Source organism: Cydia splendana, chromosome Z (assembly GCF_910591565.1).
Source record: "Cydia splendana chromosome Z, ilCydSple1.2, whole genome shotgun sequence".
NCBI lineage: Eukaryota > Metazoa > Arthropoda > Insecta > Lepidoptera > Tortricidae > Cydia > Cydia splendana.
In genome coordinates this window covers 37,934,836-37,956,668 of record NC_085987.1, presented here as the reverse complement: position 1 = coordinate 37,956,668, position 21,833 = coordinate 37,934,836, and the positions used below count along the sequence as shown (strand labels likewise).

The following is a 21,833-nucleotide window of genomic DNA, read 5'->3' as shown; positions in this document are numbered from 1 at the left end:
TTTTGCATTTCTCAAAATTCTAGATGTTTTATAAGTACAATGTACCTACATTTTGTTTAATGTGAATGGGAAAGTATTTTAAACTTGAAACTTGGAATAGTTATTTACGATACAAGTGCGGAAAAGAGGAAATTCGAAACGAGTGGCGATAAATTAAAACACAACCGAAGGGAGTGTTTTAAATCGACACGAGTTGCGAATTACCTAATCGCACGTGTATCGTACAACGTTTTACAGTACCAGTGGCGGTACTTCCATACAAACCCAAAAGCCGGGCTTGCCTTAGTTGCCTTACCGAAATAACGTAGTGCTAAGATCAATAATCAATATAGATTATTTTTAAACCGCGCGCCAAATGAACCCGTATTATTAAATTCAAGCCACAGGCGCGCGGACCGCGGCGCCAGCGTGTTGCAAATTTTTGCCGTGGTGGCGCCTCGTCCGCGCGAAAGAAATCAGGCGTAGGATGTTCTAGCTATCCTGCTCGCACTCGTCGGCTTGCAACCGGGCTTGCTTTTTCGTCCCGCTCTTGGCGATCTTAGCCTACAAACCGCCATAGAACGATGTAACTATTTGTTGGTATGTATAGCAATTTTATAAGGCGATTTAAGCCTGGCTTTTGGTGTGAAGTTAGCTGCATAAGTTCGCACGGGCACGCGTTTACTTCAAGTGTATTATTATTTAGTCGAGTCGAAAGTAACGAAAGCTCAATTTATTTAAGTGAATTTGAAATAGGTAATGAATGTGGATTTGTTCGTTTGCTGTGACGTTTATAAGTGTTAACAATGGATGAAGTTGTTCCTTGTGATGGTATGAGATGCATCCACGTAACTCAACGAAGACAAGGTAAAATCGTTAAACTTTGTAGAAAAATGGGATATCATTTCCAACACCCGACTTGTGTATTCTCAGATAAGTCAGTCGCATTAAGAGAAAACTTTGTACGGCCGTTGACAAAACACAAGGATTGTTGGTTTACTCCAATTAATGCGTAATTATAGTGACAGAGAAAGAAGCATGCAATTTGCAAACTTCAGTGTTCGCGGTAGGCCCTCTGATATGTTTGTAAAATTCTATCTACACTCGGCGTCACGGAAATCGCACACCCACGGATTTTTGTTTCAAGCCGTTATAAACCTTATGTTGTTGAAGGTAAAGTATGAGTGTGTGGGATCATTTTAAAGAGAATTTAACCCTTCATTTAAAAACAATGCAATAGTTACTAAAGAGTAAAAAAAAGGCACCTTTTTTAATAAGAAATAAAAATCGTATATTCATGCAAAAAAAATCAACAAATTAAAACACAATAAAATCAACAAATATCGGAATACAAATGCCTAAAACTATGTAGTAGCAGGCGTGGCTCACTCCGCGACTTCGTCGCTTTGCTACAGGTAGCTAAAAGTACATCCGTTCGGCCTCAATTTTGGGGTTTGCCATAAGCCGCGCGTGGCGCTGTCGCCACCTAGCGGCCATATCTGTGCTGATCGTAACAGACGCGTTTTGTTAGAGAGTGAGTCTTCTGTACCTAGTACTATTATTTATTCTGTGCTAATAGTTATAGTAGTACCTAGTATGCCCTGTGCGCTATGATAGCTCGCCGCGGTACGCTAGCAAATTCATTTGAGTCTAAAGAGTGAGATTGGACATTTATTACGAAAACATCTTTCGGCTTGCCTTACTCTGAAACCCTAGGCACGCCACTGTACAGTACATATGGCCCTTTAAACTTTTGACATCGCACGAAAAGTGCTATTTTACGCACTAGTGCGGGAAAATAAGACCATATGTACTGTAAAGTATATTTTAGTAGGTTTTCTATAATGCCATTAGTACCCGTACCATGAGTCACTGATAGTGTCAACACTGAGATATACGCCAACGTCTACGTAATTTACTTTCTACATCTTGCTCGCACTAATATGTTAGTACGAGCGAGATGCACAGCATACCATTTAATTTAACTGTTCGGTGTCTCACTAAGTTTTTCTGATCTTCACTATGTCAGTATTCATATGATTTCTACACAAATTGACTCCAGCGAGTGTCTTTCGCGCCATATTTACCAAGTTAGATTGAAAACTTAGACGACCTCCTTGTTCACATTTTCACGCCGCGGTTATAATATACTTCAATCTGCCTTGTAATCAAAACTGCAACTCAACGAATGGATGTTTCGAAAATAGATTGTTGCAAATTATATGATCTCAGTGCAGTCGGTGTTCCGTGAAGCAGATATTCGAAAAGTGGATCGAAACATCGAGTTTTTAGACTTCATAATATTTACGTGAGTAACCCGTTGAAATAACTACAAAAGAAAGTGACAATCAAATATTTTAAAAACGATATTTATGATGCCGATATGCTCAAGAGACGTGACGTGAATCCAACTTTATGTCAAATGCGTTAAGCAAACAGTCATTTGCCTACAAACACGATAAATCGGTTTTGTCGTATAGGCCCAAGTTGGGATTCTGGCGGCAACCGAGATGTGATTTGTTCACGGGCGGGGCGGAGTGAGTGAGCGCCTAGATTTTTTTCTGTCGTCATTAATCACCGGGTATCTAATGGCGAGCCGTCAACTCCTGTGTACCTACGGGAGACGTGCCCGCAAATTTTGTTAAACTAAATCTATTCGATTGCTTCAAGCTAGGAATTTGTGAAGAAAGCTATAGCTAAAGCAGCAAAGCTATAGTTTCTATCGCATAATTGCAAATGAATACTTACGCGCAAGTGGATTCCATCAGGCTCGAAAAATATCCTTGTTTAGATTGCAAAACGATTGTTTATTCTATGATATAAAATAAATATATGTATTGATATTCCTTCAGCGCAATTCGTGACTCTGATCCTCGCATCCTCGTAGAATACCTACCTTAAACGCTTCTCTGACATAATTTTCCAAATAAAATTAACTAAGGCTAAATTAAATAGGTAAATAATAAAGCATAGCCTTAGCCAACGAGCGACTAAACACACCGCTAGATGAATACGCTGCCTGAATGCAGGCGTTGAAGCATACAAAATGAAAATTCAGGTCAGCGCATTGGGAAACTCACCGCCGGCAGTGGCCGCAATGAGATGATTCACGGGCCTTCTGGATATGCACAAATTAAAAATTGCAACGTCAACTGGAAATACTTGTAAGTATGTGGTTCACGGCTCGGCTCTTACTGGTGTTTGGTAGGCAACTAGGCATACATCAGAAGGCCCAAGAAGAAAGATATTTTTAGATAGATTAATAATTTTGCTACATACTATACAATTAATATAATAATATGTTATGAATGAGTGAGCTACTGATATGATGTGCCCTTAAAGGGTCCATGTGAAACATTGTATATTATATTTGACATCTATGTATACTGTACCATGGTTGCAATAAAGAATTATGTAAGGCGATGTTATAATAGTACATTATTGTCGAGGTTCGGAAGTAGCTACTTGCAGGCTGAGGATTCGTTTTAAACGGACGACCTTGGGAGTCCGTTTAATTGAATCCGAAGGCAGCAAGTAGCCTTCCAGCCGAGTCATATATAGTGCTTTTCTCAAAAATGGTGCAAGAAATATAAATATCATAGAAATATTTTACAAAAGCAACGTTCTTACGTATATATTTTCACAGAAAAAAGTAGAAACAATTGAAAAAATTAGCTTTGCCGCCTTTTTATTTTTTTAATAAAAAAACAGAAGTGTATTTTTCTGCCGAAAATACGCCAACCTATTTGAGACAGCTAAATAGTCGCGGTACTAACCATCTGTTTGGCTGTTTAATGGGCCTGTGCCTTCATTTGATATCGCCATTTCAACTTTTAAAAAGTTTGGAACTCGACAAATAATGGAATTTGTATGCAACATTGCAGTCCCAAAATCGAGACTGCAATGTTTTAAACTTTTTAATTTTTGACTGACCATAAACTACGCGCTTCGCGACCTATTTTTTAAACGGCAAAGTCGACTTTGCCGTCCATTTTTGAGAAAACTAATTTTTCTACTCGTCGACTATAATTCTTGAATTAAGATTTCTTATACCAAACTGCAATTGGGTATTATTAATGTGTGGGCTCCCAACTCAACTATAATATTCATTTCGATACAGTTTAGTCAACTATAATGAAATTGACCAATCACAGCTCGCCGCGATCAAGAGGACGAAACAAAACCATAGCTCAAATTAATTATTTATTTTAGGTTGTATTAGAAACAATTGGTTCATAAGTCAGAAACGCGCATGTGACACCCTTAATATAGCAACATCCATTGACTACGAAAACCACTTAGCGTTGCTTGTTAGTCTCCATAGGCTACGGTGGCCAAAATCAAGAAAAAACTGTCTAAAAATTGAATTTAGCGCGGAGCAAGTACCAGGGCCTCATGAGTTACGAGAAGGCGCCGTGGGGCGCGGGGCGCGGCGGCCGGGTCGCGTACGAATATGAATGACATGAAGGTATCGCGGCTGTTCGCGTATCTTAGCTGTATACTTTTGGTTTGTTTACCTAAATGATTTTACTAGTTTAAAGTATTATTTTTGTTGACGCGTAGAAAAAGTATTGTATACAATAGTGATATAATCAAGCTTTTCAATCTCGTACCTTACTTAGACAACTCAGCAAGCTTCGTTGTCTAAACACGGTACTCGACTGAAAAGCTCTCTATTATATATCACGATTATATAAAATACTATTATATGTATTAAATTATGTATGATTTTTATCCCAAGTCTTTAATAAGGCCTTTACTGATCGTCAAGACCGATATTAAGTTAAAATCGATATTGTAGTAAATGTCGGATGATCTACCACTAAATAAACACAGTATCGCCGTTCATAAACTTGTTGCAAATCTGAATCGGTCAACAGAATTCAACAGCGATATGCTTACTAAAGCCGACCACTGACTAACAGGACGCCGGACGATATCGGCCTGTCAGTTAAGGGGCCCACTGATTAACAGTCCGCCGGACGGTATCGGCCTGTCAGTTAGAACAAAATTTTGACAGTTCCGAACAATTGGCTGCCCGATACCGTCCGGCGGACTGTTAATCAGTGGGCCCATTTAGAACAAAAATTTGACAGTTCCGAACCACTGACCGGCCGATATCGTCCGGCGGACTGTTAATCAGTGGGCCCCTTAACTGACAGGCCGATATCGTCCGGCGGCCTGTTATACCATGCATTCAGTAACATTGAATGCTGAGATCTTTTGCCTATACGTATAATGTTTGTAAGTAAATACTAGTAGGTATTGATTTAACAACCAATCTTATCTGAGACAGTTCTTCGGTCCAATTCGAGAATAATTAATGAGACAGAAGAGCGCTACGGTGCGTTGCGGGTTGCGTTTTTTCTGAGGCAATGTCCCTACTACTAGATTTTACTTTCATGATCAGAATGTGACTGTTAATTCCAACCAAAATAAGGCATAATAATTTTAAAAAAAACCGTAAAGTTACTGCAAAACATTAAATTATAAAACGTTTACGTAGCATTTTTTTAAATTATTTTATTCTAATTACCTCCCTATGTCTGGGGCACGGGGGTAATGGATGTACTGAGTTGCTAGAAACAAATATGTAATACTTAATAACAGTTATGACACGGGCAACGGCAACATCCGCTCGGTGTACCCCTTACATTTCATTAAAGTGTCAAAAGGGCTTCTACGTGTTGGCTTCGGCTCCGCGCACTCCTCCCAAAGGTCCGGAACACCATTGTTCCGTTATGGGAAAGATAGTTATAATGTTTTTTAACGGACAGTAAAAATGACTAGAGTGATGTAAACATTATTGAATAAAATCAACAGCTCATAGTTTTTAACCTTAACCTACTAACGTACAGTATGGACACTCCCTGCCTCCCGTTGAAAGTGCCGCCCACCCGCTCTCGGTTACCTCACAGTTACCGGCTGGCATCAAGGGCGCGACGACGCGGTGCGCAGAGCGGAGGCCACGTAAAATATTCAAATATTAAACAAATATTTACAAAACCTATCAGATCACACTGAAAACAACACAATATCTATATGAACAAAAAATCATGTTTTCAACTTACGTAATATTTTGGTGGTCTGAATTTCCTTACAAAAATTTTGTTTCTTCGTTTGTAGTGATTCAAAATAGGAAACTATTGTATAAATCGAGCTTAGATACCCACCTTACAGCATAATACGATTTTTATTTCTTCCTAATTCGCGCAATGAGTTTTGAGTCATTGAGGTCATCGAACTTGACAACAAAATGGCGGGAACCCTCGCACGTGTTATCTCACTCACACAAGCATGGTACGCTTTCACCTACAGGAGCTTAGACTGTGTGCGTAGGAACGCGTTTGTTTCATACATTTGATCGCCAGTGTCCGAGGTGTGCCTTAACTGTCAATATTGCCTTCCAATATTGCAATAATTAGCTTTTCTAAAAGGCCTATTCGGATTTCGAGATAATCACAAGATCTTGAGACGATTTAGAGATCAACTAGATCTACATTAGATATCGACTAGATGTGACTTGGATATCTAAGTCATAACTTATCGAAATCGTTCAAGAGGACCTCCAGAATCGCGGGAACGTCTTTGACATATCTATCTTACAAATATCTTTAAATTATCCGTATCGTAACTTGTTGAAGTCTAGTAGAAATCTAATTCATTTTCCGTAAGAGCCGTAAGTCTTGTAAATAGCAGGGGGGTGTCACTACGCAGTTTAGGTACATTTGGCCGGCGCACCTCCCGGACAGGGCAGGCGTATGGCAGTGCAGAGCGCTCGGCTCGCACGGTAGTCGTGTCACGTGGCGCTCGCGCAAAGAAGATTCACGGTTCGTGCGCGGTTATAAGTTTCAATTTTGTTGCAGGCGGCGAATATATTTAGGTATAATTTTATACCTAAATCTGACTTTTGTGAAGGAGTGAATTTTCTGTATGGTAGTACTATTAGTTATTCTGTGTAAATAGCTATGTATATTTTAATATACTCGTATTACTCAAGTTCGAACTGATGTAAAATTATGATATTCCTAAACTTTTATGTAACATATATTTCCATATATTTTAAAATTTAACATACCCACAGAATAAATAATAGTACCAAGTACAGAAGACTCACTCTCTAACAAAACGCGTCTGTTACGATCAGCACAGATATGGCCGCTAGGTGGCGACAGCGCCACGCGCGGCTTATGGCAAACCCCAAAATTGGGGCCGAACGGATGCACTTTTAGCTACCTGTAGCAAAGCGACGAAATCGCGGAGTGAGACACGCCTGACATACCCCTAAAATAAACATACACTCCTAAAATAAACCTATGTAGGTACCCATGTTAAATAATTGGCACTTAACCCATTCATAATATAAGATCCAATACATGAATATTAATTACGAGTTAATTGATTATTTCGTAACTGTACTGTGGAAAGTTTACTCCAGGTACCTAAGACAAATATGTATTTGAATTTATGGTATGGGCAGGGGGGGTGTCACTACGCAGTTTAGGTAAATTTGGCCGGCGCACCTCCCGGGCAGGGCAGGCGCAGCCCATCAACACCCCATACTATGATAAATTATGAACGTACTTGTTACCAACATTGAGGCATAGAAATAATCTTATCGAATTAAAATGACTGCTGTTGCATTTTGATAGCACATACCATACTTGCTTTCAACTTAGACGTATTATACTTACTTTTTGTTAGGTTGGTATTATCGATAGTAAAACGTCAATACCGTCATTTGAAATTGTTGTGAACGTGGAAATACGTGTTTATTTTTTATTGTGATTTAGACAAAATACTTTAGTTGTTATTTAAATTGGGGCCAAATATTTAAGGAAATGTGAAGTTTGTGGTGGGCGTGTCAGAAGACTAACTACTGACATATTTTTGGCCAGAATTCCACTTGATCCGAACAGGTCGGTAAACTGATGTTTGTATGCGATATTTTCATTTTATACTTTGAGTCGTTTACAGTTACTAATTTAATTAGTTTGTATTAGTTTTAGTCGTGTACAATCCATGAATAAAACGAAAATATTCTGTGAATAAAGTATTTTTAAGTAAAAAACTAAGTAACCGAAGACACGAATAGTGTACGACCAATTTATCGATAATCTCTTTATTTCAGATGTCGATTATGAGCAAAGCTAACAGGAAATGAGGATTTGGAGCACCTATTGTAAAATACAATTATTTCAATAAATTTATTAAACTTCAACCTGCAGTATTTTATTTTCTTTGAACCTTTATCAAATCAATGATATCCTTAAAAAAGGAGATAATCATTTTCCATCTCTTTCCTTTAGGCATTTGGCAAATACTGAATAGGCGTTCTTTTATTTCTATATCCAGAATTAGATATCTTAACATAAATCGTTATTTTTACTAAGTAGCAACGGATTGCAGATTTCCTAGTTTTAATTTATTTTTTATGAGGCTTTCGAAAGATGATAATAATTCCTATTTTATTGCAGGAAGGTACATGTGTCGGATCTATATCTGAATCCCTAAAGTCTTTTCTCCTATCTTTGCATTCCCTAATATTGTTTCTCATAATGATCAGTTGTCCTAACACTCGTATACTCTAATTTTGGTTTCCCTATTATCGAATGGCCGATTTTTTTTTGTCCTAATATGTTTTTCCCTAATGGCACTTTCCGTATTGAGTATTTATCCTAATGTTATGTAGCATAATTCTTTTTTTGCCTAATTATTGTTAGGCCTAAAAATTATATATCCTAACCATCATGTTACCTAATTTTACTTAGCCTATCGTTGCTTGACCTAACACTCGTATGCCCTAATTTTGATTTCCCTAATTCGTTTCGTTTTTACAATGGTCGCAGTTCTAACCTAACCTAACCCACTTTTGTGGCAGCAGTTCGTTTTTGCGAGCATCACAGTTCTAACCTAACCTAACCCACTTTTGTGGCAACAGTTCGTTTTTGCAAGGATCGCAGTTCTAACCTAACCTAACCCACTTTTGTGGCAGCAGTTCGTTTTTACGAGGATCACAGTTCTAACCTAACCTAACACACTTTTGTGGCAACAGTTCGTTTTTGCAAGGATCGCAGTTCTAACCTAACTTAACCCACTTTTGTGGCAGCAGTTCGTTTTTGCAAGGGTCACAGTTCTAACCTAATCTAACCCATTTTTGTGGCAACAGTTCGTTACCATTCATTATGGAAAGTATTTTTTATGATAATTGATCAATAGGAAAAGTAACTGTTATGACAATTGATCATTAGGGCAATAGCCATTAGGTCAAAACAGTTAGAGCATGTTATTTTATGCCAAACATTGTTAGGGATTTCGAAGAATATGGTAAAAAACATTAGGGATCTTGATAGTTATGGTACAAATGCTTAGGACAAATGAGTCTTAGGTTAACCATTACATTATGGAAAATAATCGTTATGACAAATTGATCGTTAGAGCATGTGCCCATTAGGACAAACCAGTTAGGGCAAGTGACTTTAGGACAAACGTTGTTAGGGATTCAGAATGACACCCCATGTGTCATACCATTTTTGAATCTGCATAACATGCTCAATAGCTTGACGTTATTTGCTCATTACTTTTCTAGTATTTTTTTTTTTCACGACAGGTGGTCAAAGTCAAAATTAATGTTTCGCTGTGAATTTAATTCAAGATTAAACCAGTACTTTTTTGCATTTTACATTGTTAATCGATAAAATACCTATTCTGTTATCTTAATTAACTATTCATGATGCCGTGCACATACAAAAAAATAACTTCGAGACCTTTCCGAGTGCACACTGGCACTAACAATGTTAAAAACGGTCAAAATTCATGAAAAACCTTAATTTGGCAATAACTCGAAAACCGTGCCACTTTTACTGGGGTCATGTTAAGTTGTTTTGGGTCTTCTTGGCCTGGTCTACCTCCAGTGTCACTGTGACGTGTCACTTATGGGACAACCTGTATATCGGGTGGAACAGAACGAAGGACTTTTACGCAAACGGTAAATTGTTTAGGTTACGTACTTTATTTTTCACTTTTTAATCACGTTAATATTTCTAACCGTTTGCGAGATACAGCTTGTTAATCATTAGTGCAAAAATCTGTATGTTTCAACCCTAGCAAGAAGATCCGACGAATGAAATGACATGTGTCAATTTAAAATGCATATAATTTTGGTAGGGATCTCACTCATTGAAAAATATTTCATTTTAATGATTTTGTTTTACTTTTTAATCCAGCTTTAAGATTATAATAACTCGATTGTAGATCACTTAGATAACACTATCCTTTCAGCTCAGTCTCTAGAAATGTTCCACCCTGTATAGTTAGATATGTATCTAATATTCATTTATTTAACTATAAATATGTATTGTTATATTTATTTATTCAAATTGTAAATGTAACTACTGTCTGCGTAAATTTCCTATTCCTTCATTACTTCCATAACGAGGCCACGTACTCGTCAATTTAATTTATAAAAAACGAAAATTGATACTGAGCACAAACGTCCGCACTCGACCGCGTTCTAGCACGCACTGTGGATTGGGCCACATGTAGATGCGTACCGCCATCGCTTGCCCAATCCCTTGATGTGCGGCCAAAAAACCGACACCGCGGCCAACTCATCGCCATCCCGCGCGCCATAAGCCAACCGACACCACTACCCCTTCTACACGTTGGCCCAACATATTGGACCAATAGGTTGGGATATCGTATAGAGGAGCCATCACGTGGCGCTCGCGCAAAGAAGATTCACGGTTCGTGCGCGGTTATAAGTTTCAATTTTGTTGCAGGCGGCGAGTATAGGTATAATTTTATACCTAAATCTGACTTTTGTGAAGGAGTGAATTTTCTGTATGGTAGTACTATTAGTTATTCTGTGGTATGGGCTGGTTACTTCCTTGCCCAGCGAAATTGGCATCGACCTTCAGCGCGCCAATGCCACCAGTCCAGCCTTCTGGGCACCCTACCACCCGGCGCCGAGCTAGCTCCCATTTTTTACTTGTAAATAGTTGCTAGAGTTTAGTTTTAATGTTTAGTTTATTTATTTTGTTAATACTGTTTTGCTTTCAAACAAATGTAAACTTGTATAAATTAAAATAAAATTTTCTTACACGTTTTTGTATACGTACATTGAACTATTCTTACACGGTTATGGTTAACAACTTCCAACAACCAATCCATTACCAATTAAAGTCAAGCATAATAAGTTCCGTTGAGCGATATAAGTATAATTGCGTTTCAGTAATCACTTTCAGTAATTAGCAAATTTCTAACCTTAAGTGCGTCTTAATATCACAGTCTTCACAGCAACTCGAGTTTTCCCCCGACACTCATACCTCACCTCGCTCATAGTACCTGTACGGTTACCATCAGTTTGTCACTGACATAAACGCCGTCGAGAACGTAATTTACTTTCTATACATCTCGCTCGCACTCGCATATTAGTGCAAACGGGACGTATAGAAAGTAAATTACGTTCTCGACGGCGTTTACGTCAGTGACAAACTGATGGTAACCGTACTAGTAACTGTAACTCTGGCATAGTTTTTGTTTGTGAAATCTGGCTGACAGAGTAATGATTTTACAGCTGGATTGTTAATTAAATTAATCAGCCACATAATACTGCTTGCAACTGACTGATATTGGTTTAATTATTTAATTATAATGCCTGCGGTTTTTTGTTGAACAAGTTTTTGTTGCTGCAGTTTGGTTTAAAATTACTGCTAGCTATTTGCATGCTGCCTAAATTGTAAACCAATTTTGATAACGGCAGACTAGCACCTATTCATTTCTTCATACGAAAACAAGCCATCGCCATAGAGCTCATACCGACTTAGTGGTTTGCAAATCAAATATAATTCCTAATTTTAATTTTTAACAAGCAGAAACGTCTGCGAACGATGCTATTAAGCTTAGAATAAATTTAATCTGGATAGATACTCCAGCGCTCTGCCATCTGAGCCACCAAGACCTCATCTATAGCCAGCAAATCTTTCCACCATATTATAGGTCAATCCAGAGGCCGTGAATTCAAGTCTCCCCCAAGACAGTAATTTTTCCACTTTTAAATTTATTAAGAGCTTAAATATAATTCCTGTTTCTTTAATATGGAGAAAACTAAATGCCTAAAATTTGTGTATCAAATTCAAATTAAATAAAAAAAAAAAACAAATTTTGCGTAAGACACACTTTCTTTATAATGTAAGGTGATCGAGCCACCCGGTAAACAAAAATTCCTGTGTGGGGTGGCGCCGCTCTTCCTTTAGGTTACATAACTATATTACGTATGTATTGTATACATACTCTGTGCTGAAATTAGGAATTTAATACCTACGCAGTACGCACTTGCTGATTTTGCTTACGCTTAAGCAACAACACGTGGCAGTTTCTCCGCCAGACTTTTCTTTGTATTTTCTAAACGTGGAGAAGAACGATTTGTATGCTAAACATGTTTCCTAAAAGATGTTGTAAATGGTAGTTGCATTAATAAAAGGACGGGTAAGGTATTTTCTACCCAATATTTGGAAAGTCTAGCACAATAGGGGTTTTCATTTTCATCTTGTGTGACGCCGCGCCACGTAGGTATCTACACTACCTATGTACACGTAATGTCGGTGTGATGAGATATGTTTGACGAGGAATACAAGCTACAATTAACTATAAATTATACCGGGTGTCTCCTGTAACACGAGAAATTAATTAAAACATAGATTGTACCTACTCCTGAAAAGATAAACGTTAGTTCAAAATCTTTTAAAAATTATAAATTAAAGATTTTCTCTATTTCATACAAATTAAATATTATTTACAAGGTACGCTATCATCAATATAAAATTGTAATTGTGTCTTACAAAAAACTTTTATGTGTAGGTACTAAAAATCAAAACAAGTCCCTGATCAAAATGTTGGTCAGTAAGAGGAGTACAGTTTAGTTTATTGCTCCTGTTACAGGCTACACCCGGTATACATGTTACGTGGGTGAATTAACTTTTTCTTGTCACTAGTTGCCAATGGTTACGATCTCCTGGGTCACTCTTCAAATACCAGTTTTTTCGTATTTAAATGAACCAAGCTTGAATTTTTTGGTAGTTATAAGGCCTTTCCATAATGGGACACCTACTAAGCATGTTCGTAGAACATGGTACAGCAGTTCTTCTAACACACTATGCTAAGATTGTCTCCTGGCTGATAGGACAGAATAACAACAAGAAATAGTTGATCAACCCACGTGTCAAACCCGATTTTGTAAAATTTTAATCAGGTGCGTTGAATCGAGGACAATGTTGCAACAAATAATAAAATTGTACACAATCAGGAGTGCTGATTAGTTTACTTCGACGAGTGTTGTGTCATTTTTGTTGTCATCTTTATATATAAACGCGAGCGGCTTTGACGGTAGAAACAAATTAAATTATGCTCAATCGAAAGAGCTTGAAAAAATATCACTTTTGAATCGAGAACATATATCCGCAAAATTCGTATTGTCGCGTATTTTGCATTTAAAAGTGAAAAAATTTCGACAAACAATACTAAAGGCTCAATTTGTTGGTTGACATTTGACAGCTATGCGTTGCGTTTAGAAACTGCAAACATGCTTACAATTTAGGTTGGTCGTTTTTTTTTTAATAAAAAGCAAGACGAATATTACTGTTTATTTGATGACTTTCCGGTATGTATAATGGTTATTATTTGCATTAAGTTTCGTTTCATATGGATATGTATACCGGTATAATTATTACATAAATTTGTTTTTAAGCCAGAACGTGCGATAGTCTGTTACGGCTTTTAAGACGATAGCAACACTGCCTAGACGTCAACGACGGCTGTTATTCGAAAATACTTTATCCGGTACTCCAGACGTGATAAAAACATGTTAAATAGTTGTAATTGTGTGTGTTAACAATAAAAAATAGTCACCGAACATAGTGCAAAGTGCAAACGCCATCGTAACGTAACGAGATTTGAACTTCAAAGCGTTCCATGTGTGTATTGTGTTTAGTATAAACATCGGTCTCTCAGTTGTATTTTAATATTTCAGAATGATTCCAAATATTCTTACATGTCAAGGCACTACTAGCTACCTGGAAATGCAAGTGAAAGCAACCTTGAAGCAGCTGTGATAAACTAATAAGTGAGCGAGATGAAAATGACGTTGTTCAAAGAAACTTTGAGTTAAGTGCCAGCTGACTGTAACTCACTCTAACTAAGTACATTGCCAGTGTGAAACAGTGCAAAAAGCTACTGTGTATTGTGGACATATTTAATAACTGTGCTTTTGACTATGAATCAAATTTGAGGTGTATCGGTGAATTGGAAAGTCAACTGCATAAAGCTAATAAGTTATCTCCGGAGTCAATGTAAGTTGAATATAAGATTAAATATAATAAGATATATAGATAGTATATATGTCGCAGTCAAAAGTGTGAACTGGTCAAAAGAACTTTTAACCGACAAAAACAGGCAAAACTGCTTTTGACTGAGCATGTTGGTCAAAAGTAGTTTTACCTGAAAATCATTGGTTAATAGTAATTGTGTTGTGACTGTTACTATCAGTCAAAAGTACTCGCAGAGATAGGTAGGTTAGGGTTATTTTTTTGCTACGCCCAAAAAACGAAACTGTTCCCAGAGATAGGTAGGTTAGGGTTATTTTTTTTTGCTACGCCCTAAAAACGAAACTGCTGCCAGAAATAGGTATGATTTTCAGGTAAAACTACTTTTGACCAACATGCTCAGTCAAAAGCAGTTTTGCCTGTTTTTGTCGGTTAAAAGTTCTTTGGCCAGTTCACACTTTTGACTGCAACAGGTTGGGCTGGACATATGGCAAGGGAAGGTAAAGATAAGTGGGATAGAGAGGAAGCGGAATGGTATCCTAGAGATGGAAAAAGGAGAGAAGCGAGACCAATAATGAGGTGGTCGGATGACATAAAGAAGCATGCGGGACCTAATTGGATAGGGACGGCAAGGGATAGAGAGCTGTGGAGAGAGCTGGGGGAGGCCTATGCCAAGAAGGCAGACTGAAATAATTATTAAAAAGCAATGACATAAAAATTATTTAATAAAGTTACTAAGGAAAAAATATTGAAACTAATTGATATAAATGAAATGTGAATTTATTTAAATGTAATATGTGCTGAAATTTAATTTTTTGGTCAATAAAGGCTATTCTATTCTATTCTATTCTAATTTGACAGGTGACAACAAAAAAAAAATTAATTCCTGCTAAAATTTCAGAGTCATAGTGAAGCATGGTACATAGTACCAAAACAAGGTTGATTTTTAGGGTTCTGTAGCCAAAGGGTAAAAACGGGACCCCTATTACGAGGACTCCAATATGTTATTAGATCAAAACAAATTATTTTCAGAAAATATTTAATTTAGGCTTAGGGATGGCGAGGCTCCATAAACCTTCAGTAAGTAGTGCATAAGTATCCTTGGAAAAATTCGACCTATGCCGCCGTGGGTGGCCCGGTGGCAGAATGGCACAGGCACCTGCTGCAATAGCAGAGGACGCTGCTTTGGTTCCAGCCTAGGGCACTGGAGGCCTTGGTCACTTTTTAGGGTTGCGTACCCATAGGGTAAAAACGGGACCCTATTAAATATTAAGACTCTGCTGTCCGTCTGTCTGTCACCAGGCTGTATCTCAAGATCTCATGAACCGTGATAACTAGATTAACTAGACAGTTTCAATTTTCACAAATGATGTATTTCTGTTGCCGCTATAACAACAAATACTAAAAACAAATTAAAGAAATATTTAAGCGGGGCCAATGCAATGCTAGGCTGGATATGACTGATGAAATGAGTAAATTTTTATTAATATGTTTTAATATGACATGTTGGTGGCAAACAAGCATACAAGGCTGTTAATGCCGATGGTAAGTGGGAGTTTAGACTAGACCTCTGCTTCTCCAAGGGACTCACATTGCTGACCGAGTAAATTTTTATTAATATGTTTTAATATGACATGTTGGTGGCAAACAAGCATACAAGGCTGTTAATGCCGATGGTAAGTGGGAGTTTAGACTAGACCTCTGCTTCTCCAAGGGACTCACATTGCTGACCGAGTAAATTTTTATTAATATGTTTTAACATGGCATGTTGGTGGCAAACAAGCATACAACTCATACAAGGCTGTTAATGCCGATGGTAAGTGGGAGTTTAGACTAAACCTCTGATTCTCCAAGGGACTCACATTGTTGACCGAGTAAATTTTTATTAATATGTTTTAATATGACATGTTGGTGGCAAACAAGAATACAAGGCTGTTAATGCCGATGGTAAGTGGGAGTTTAGATTAGACCTCTGCTTCTCCAAGGGACTCACATTGTTGACCGAGTAAATTTTTATTAATATGTTTTAATATGACATGTTGGTGGCAAACAAGAATACAAGGCTGTTAATGCCGATGGTAAGTGGGGGTTTAGACTAGACCTCTGCTTCTCCAAGGGACTCACATTGCTGACCGGTTACAAATCTATTACACTCATACTAGGGTTCCGTACCTGAAGGGTAACTAAAAAACGGGAACCTATAAGCGATTCCGACTCGCACTTGGCCGGTTTTTCTTAGTAGGTATATGACATTTATTTCAGTTTTACTTCATTGTCCGTCTGTCTGTCTGTCACCAGGCTGTATCTCATGAACCGTGATAGGCCTAGGCAGTTGAAATTTTCACAGATGATGTATTTCTGTTACCGCTATAACAACAAATACTAAAAAGTATGGAACCCTTCGTGCGCGAGCACTTGCCCGGTTTGACATTTCAGGCTCCGTCACACAGGCGCGTTTCGCGTGCGGCGCGTGAGCGGGGCGCGCCGCTTTTTCATATAAAACGCTCAGGCCCGGCTCTGAAATCGCGCCGGTGTGACGGAACCTTTATTTCAGTTTACTCCACTGTCCCTCTGTCACCAGGCTGTATCTCATGAACCGTGATAGCTAGACAGTTGAAATTTTCACACATGATGTATTTCTGTTGCCGCTATAACAACAAATATTAAAAAGTGTTCCGTTCTTGATGGGTGAGTCCGACTCGCACTTATTCAGTTTTTTTTTTGTAAACGAATTTAATATTAACGGATAGGCATTAATATTAAAGAATGAAATAGTAGTGATAATTTCCATACTTATACTTTAGTGCCATGAAGGGTAGGTACAAAAGGGTTCCCTCTTTTGAGATTGGAAAGTGGGCTAGGTTGTAAATGCGGCCTTCACAAAACCGATCTGCGACCAGAAAAGTGGGTCAGGTTAGAACTGTGATCCTTACAGAACCGAACTGCTACCAGAAAAGCGGATTAGGTTTTTTTAATTACATATTTGTTTTTAGATATAATTATCGGAATAGTAAATTTTTCGAGTTATGATTGTATGTTACGGATTTAAAGTTTTCTGAGATGAGATAGGTTTGTAACCGCCTTGATGAAGGTATGAAGTCTAAAAGTAAATAATTACTTAATTCAAAATGAGTATTACCTATTACTATTATTTATTTTACCCGAGCGAAGCCGGGTTTTCATCTAGTTTGTTATAATTAGGTGTAAACCAGTAACACATTTGTTTCAAAAACAATTCTAAAGCCATAATTTGACATCGGCTTGTTAAGGCTAAATCTAGTCTGGACAGTTTAATAACGCGTCTGGAAAAAAAAACCGGTTCTGCCAGGGAAACTAGTTGAGCCTGAAATTGAGTTCTGCCGGTACAATTGAGATATACTTATACATAATATTGAAAGTAAGCCAGCGGTTCGGAACGGAGCTTTAATCATCCCGTGTAGTTATCTTATCTTATCAGGATCCCCTGGCGATGGCCTGTAATTACGTCCTGAGCGGCGCCGCGACTAATTGCGAGCTATTTCTTGCGTCGCCAAGTCTGCATCACCAACCAACACACTCCTTAGTCTACAATTGACCCTGATACAACCAACCTAATTCCTATTATAGTCAGGGACCGTTACCGGTATTCTGACTACAGGTTATTATTGAGGTATAACCGGTGTAATTTGAATTTGGGTATTTATATCACTTAAGCTCCGAATAGAGGTATTCGAATACCGGTATTCAATAGTGTTATCGGTTTAGGCAATTGACAACAAATACCACTATTTGATAGTTTACTCCTAAAGCTATTACCGGTAATAAGTAAGTGCCAATACCGGTTGTAGTAGTACCACGATTCGTTCCTTCGCTACTCGTCAAGGACGTTGTCCGGCCCGATTGTAAAGTTGTAAATACTTAAGATCCGGATCTTAGAATGCCCGTTTTCATGTTGGCTGGTAAAATTAGCTGTTAGGTGATGATTTTGAATGATAAATATTTAATAGCGTTCATTTGATTCATTTAATTGTTTTTTTTTGTTGATTTAATTGTATTTTATTAAGTATGTACAGTGAAACCTGGTTAAGTGGAACCTGGATAAGTGAGAAACCTCTATAGCTGGGACTCATGGTGCGGTCCCGACACTTTAGCACTGAATTACCTCTGTTAGTGAGATAAAACGAACCTCTATAACTGGGATTAGTTGTTGTGATTTTATAGTCAGATTTACCTCTATAATTGAGACAGAGAGTGCATTTTACCTCTTTTACTGAGACTATATTTATAAGATTACATTTTCCTAATTGTTTTTTTAGAATTTTATAGTAATTGACCTCTGTATCTGAGATAAAGTCAGTCTATGACCTCTCTAACTTGGACTTTATTGATCAATTTCCGTATTCTTACTAACTCTTAGTCCATCCACAAATTCCGCATTTGCTTAATTGTGTCTAAACGACTTCTAGTTTCACTTAGTTACTTTACGTACTTAGTTAAAACTATCGAAACGAAAGCTGAAATCTTGATAAGTAACACGAATAAACACATCTTCATTTAATAATTTTCAAAGAGGCAATGAAGTTCGTATCAAATTTAATTGAAAAAATCTATCATTTGAAAATAGAATCATTCAAAATAAATTTAAAGAAATAATTAATAGACTTAAGAAATATTTAGGGACAAGAATTATTTTACCTTATTTATTTTTATAGATAATTACAAAATACCTTATTAACCACCTCTATAACTGAAATATCCTCTATTCTCACCTCTATTAATGGGACCCTCTGTAAATGAGACAGAAATTTATTTGTACCTGGCTAACTGAGAGCCTGGGTAAGTGGAATACCTCTTTAAGTGAGACAAATCTGCTCGTCCCTTGAAGTCTCACTTATCCAGGTTTCACTGTAGCTTATAATCTCAAATATATGAGCGCCGATTAGACGTGCGCGCCGCCGCCATAAGGAGTCCGCGCGCCGCCGCCGCCGCCGGTAGATTAAAATGCGCGCCGAATATTTTTTATAAGACAGTATTATGCAGCGTTAAAATATGTAATAGGTTATAGTCCGATAAGAAATAGTTGAAATAGGCGCCACTTCCTACGTAACTCTCACATTTTTGACGTAAAATACTTACTTAAACATGGCAATAATTACGTACTCACGGAAATTTTTTGGTCATATAATTTAATTTCTACTATTTTATGTCGCACCAACACCATACTAACTATTTATTATGTGGCAGTACGATTTACATAAAAATGTGTTGTATGTACCATGTACCTATGGGTAAAACACATTTACAAAGTATAATGTCCAGTGTTTTAACCGTTGTCGATTACAGGGCACTAGTGCCAAGTATGCGAAGAGTAAAATTATCACGTTTTCTGCTAGTTTTTATGAATATGAATATGAATTAAACAGAGGGATTTTAGGTGTTTCAAAACCTTTTAAAAAGTCATTACTTGTCGTATTGCAACGTAATGAACCAAATAGATAAAAAAATATTATTACGGTTTTTTTTTCCTGTGCGTTCATCAAGACATCAAGAGACAGACCCGATTTCATTTGAGAAATTTCTTACGAAAATATTGATAAAATTGCATGCATTGTTGTATACCATTGCTCAGATGTTGCTGCATCCTACGATACCCCCCTAAGTTTGATTTAATGTTAATAAAATGACGCCAATGACTGGTAAAATTTTACCATCTACGAGCTATAAAGCTTTTGGAAAAATATAAAAATAATAGGTTTTACTTTAGTTCATAACATAAGTTGACATTATCAGTAAGTGTATTTGTAATTAAAAATGCAATTATTCTATATTTATTAAAAAAAAAACATGAATTTGACAAAAAAAACCTTATGCATATAAAGTACTGTATACTAACTAGGCAACGTCCAAAATACTAGACGTCTTTTCATTATGCGGCGTATCTTTTTATTTACACCGACTGGCAACTTCCAACATATTTGACATACCTATGTTTTTTTCGAAACTATTATAAATAGATTTTTTTCATGATTTTTCTACAATAAACAACCACATAATAAGATAATAACACCAAAAAAATGATACTAACACAGTTTTTTGAGATTTTTTTCCCTTGTCGATTTAAGGGTTAAGCATGGCTTTTCATTATACGTCTTAATATTGAAAAGTTGAAAAATTCCACGCCGCCGCCGTGGATTTTTTTCTGGCGCGCCGCCACCCAATTTTTTTCGACCGGCGCGCACGTCTAGCGCCGCCCAATAGGCATTTAGCCGGCGGCGGTTCGCCGGTCAAAATTGGTTGGCGGTGGCGGCGAATCGGCGGCGTAGCCTTGAAAACTTGGTTTATGCGAAGAGAATTCAAACCTTAATTCATTTAATTTAATTTCATTTAATTTATTGAATTATGGTAGGAAAAAAGTTTTTCATGGCATTAACTGTAGATAAGCAGCATAATGAACATCTCTTTATATTGTGAGGTTACTGTTAATTGAATCTATCACTAATTCACTACACTTTATAAAACAAAGTCCCCCGCCGCGTCTGTCTGTAACTATATGAATGTATGTTCACGATGAACTCAAATCAAAACCTACTCAACTGATTTTCATGCGGATTTCAGCTATCAATAGAAAGATTTTTGAGGAAGCTTTAGTTTAGGTGTACAATTTGTTAAGGTTTTGTGTAATCCGTGCGAAGTCAGTGCGGGTAGCTATAGTCAAATATATATAATAGTTATTATATGTACGTATCGCCAGGAGAGGTGAATGATTACACACACTGCTCGCACAGACCACCTACTAATCGCAAAAATAGTATGAATGAATCAATGAGTGAATGTGACTTAAATGTACGATATTAAAAGCCTATAAAAACCCCTTCAAGAAACTTTTTTGCAGTTGATATCAACTTGATATTGGTACGAAATACGGAACCCTAAAAAGAATATTAATTTCAAAAATGTCTCAAAAATTGTATTGAACAACTATTTACAACTAATATTGCTCAAAGGTTAACTGGAAGAGATCCCTTAAAGGCATAAATTCGCCTTTGTACTAATGACGAATGTTATTTTTCCTGTTTTGTTTTGATTTTTGTACAATAAAGTGTTTTACTACTACTACTACTACTATATTAAAGCAGAAGGAGTTGAAAATAAAGTTCCAGTTAATCCTTGTTTAATATTCGCTGAAAGTTGTTGAGCATTAGACTTTTCTGAGTGAGCACTCTATGTATTTTTTTCTTTATGTGGTTAAATGCACGTAATGATTATTTTTAGATATAATTTTAATTTATATTTTTTCTTCTTCTTTATATTTAAGAGCTGTGCTCTTGTCGGTGGAGCAATCTCCAACTCGTCCGGTCCTCTGCCAACTCCTTAACCTTCTGGTATGACACGACCTGAACCTTTTCTTTTATTTGGTTGAAATAATTTATTCTCGGTCTTCCTCTTCCTCTCTTTCCCTCTATTTTTCCTTCTATGATGTTCTTTAGGAGCATGTCGTGTCGTAGCAGATGTCCAATTAGTACTCCTCTTCTATTTTCTATTGTCGCTATTATA

The 21,833-nt window shown here is 37.2% G+C and overlaps 1 protein-coding gene across 2 annotated transcripts in view; it reads left to right on the top strand.

The window, feature by feature from the left end:
* Positions 1 to 21,833, top strand: part of LOC134803938 (carboxyl-terminal PDZ ligand of neuronal nitric oxide synthase protein) — a 185,427-nt gene that overhangs the window by 89,986 nt on the left and 73,608 nt on the right. The gene's annotated exons all lie outside the window — the stretch shown is intronic.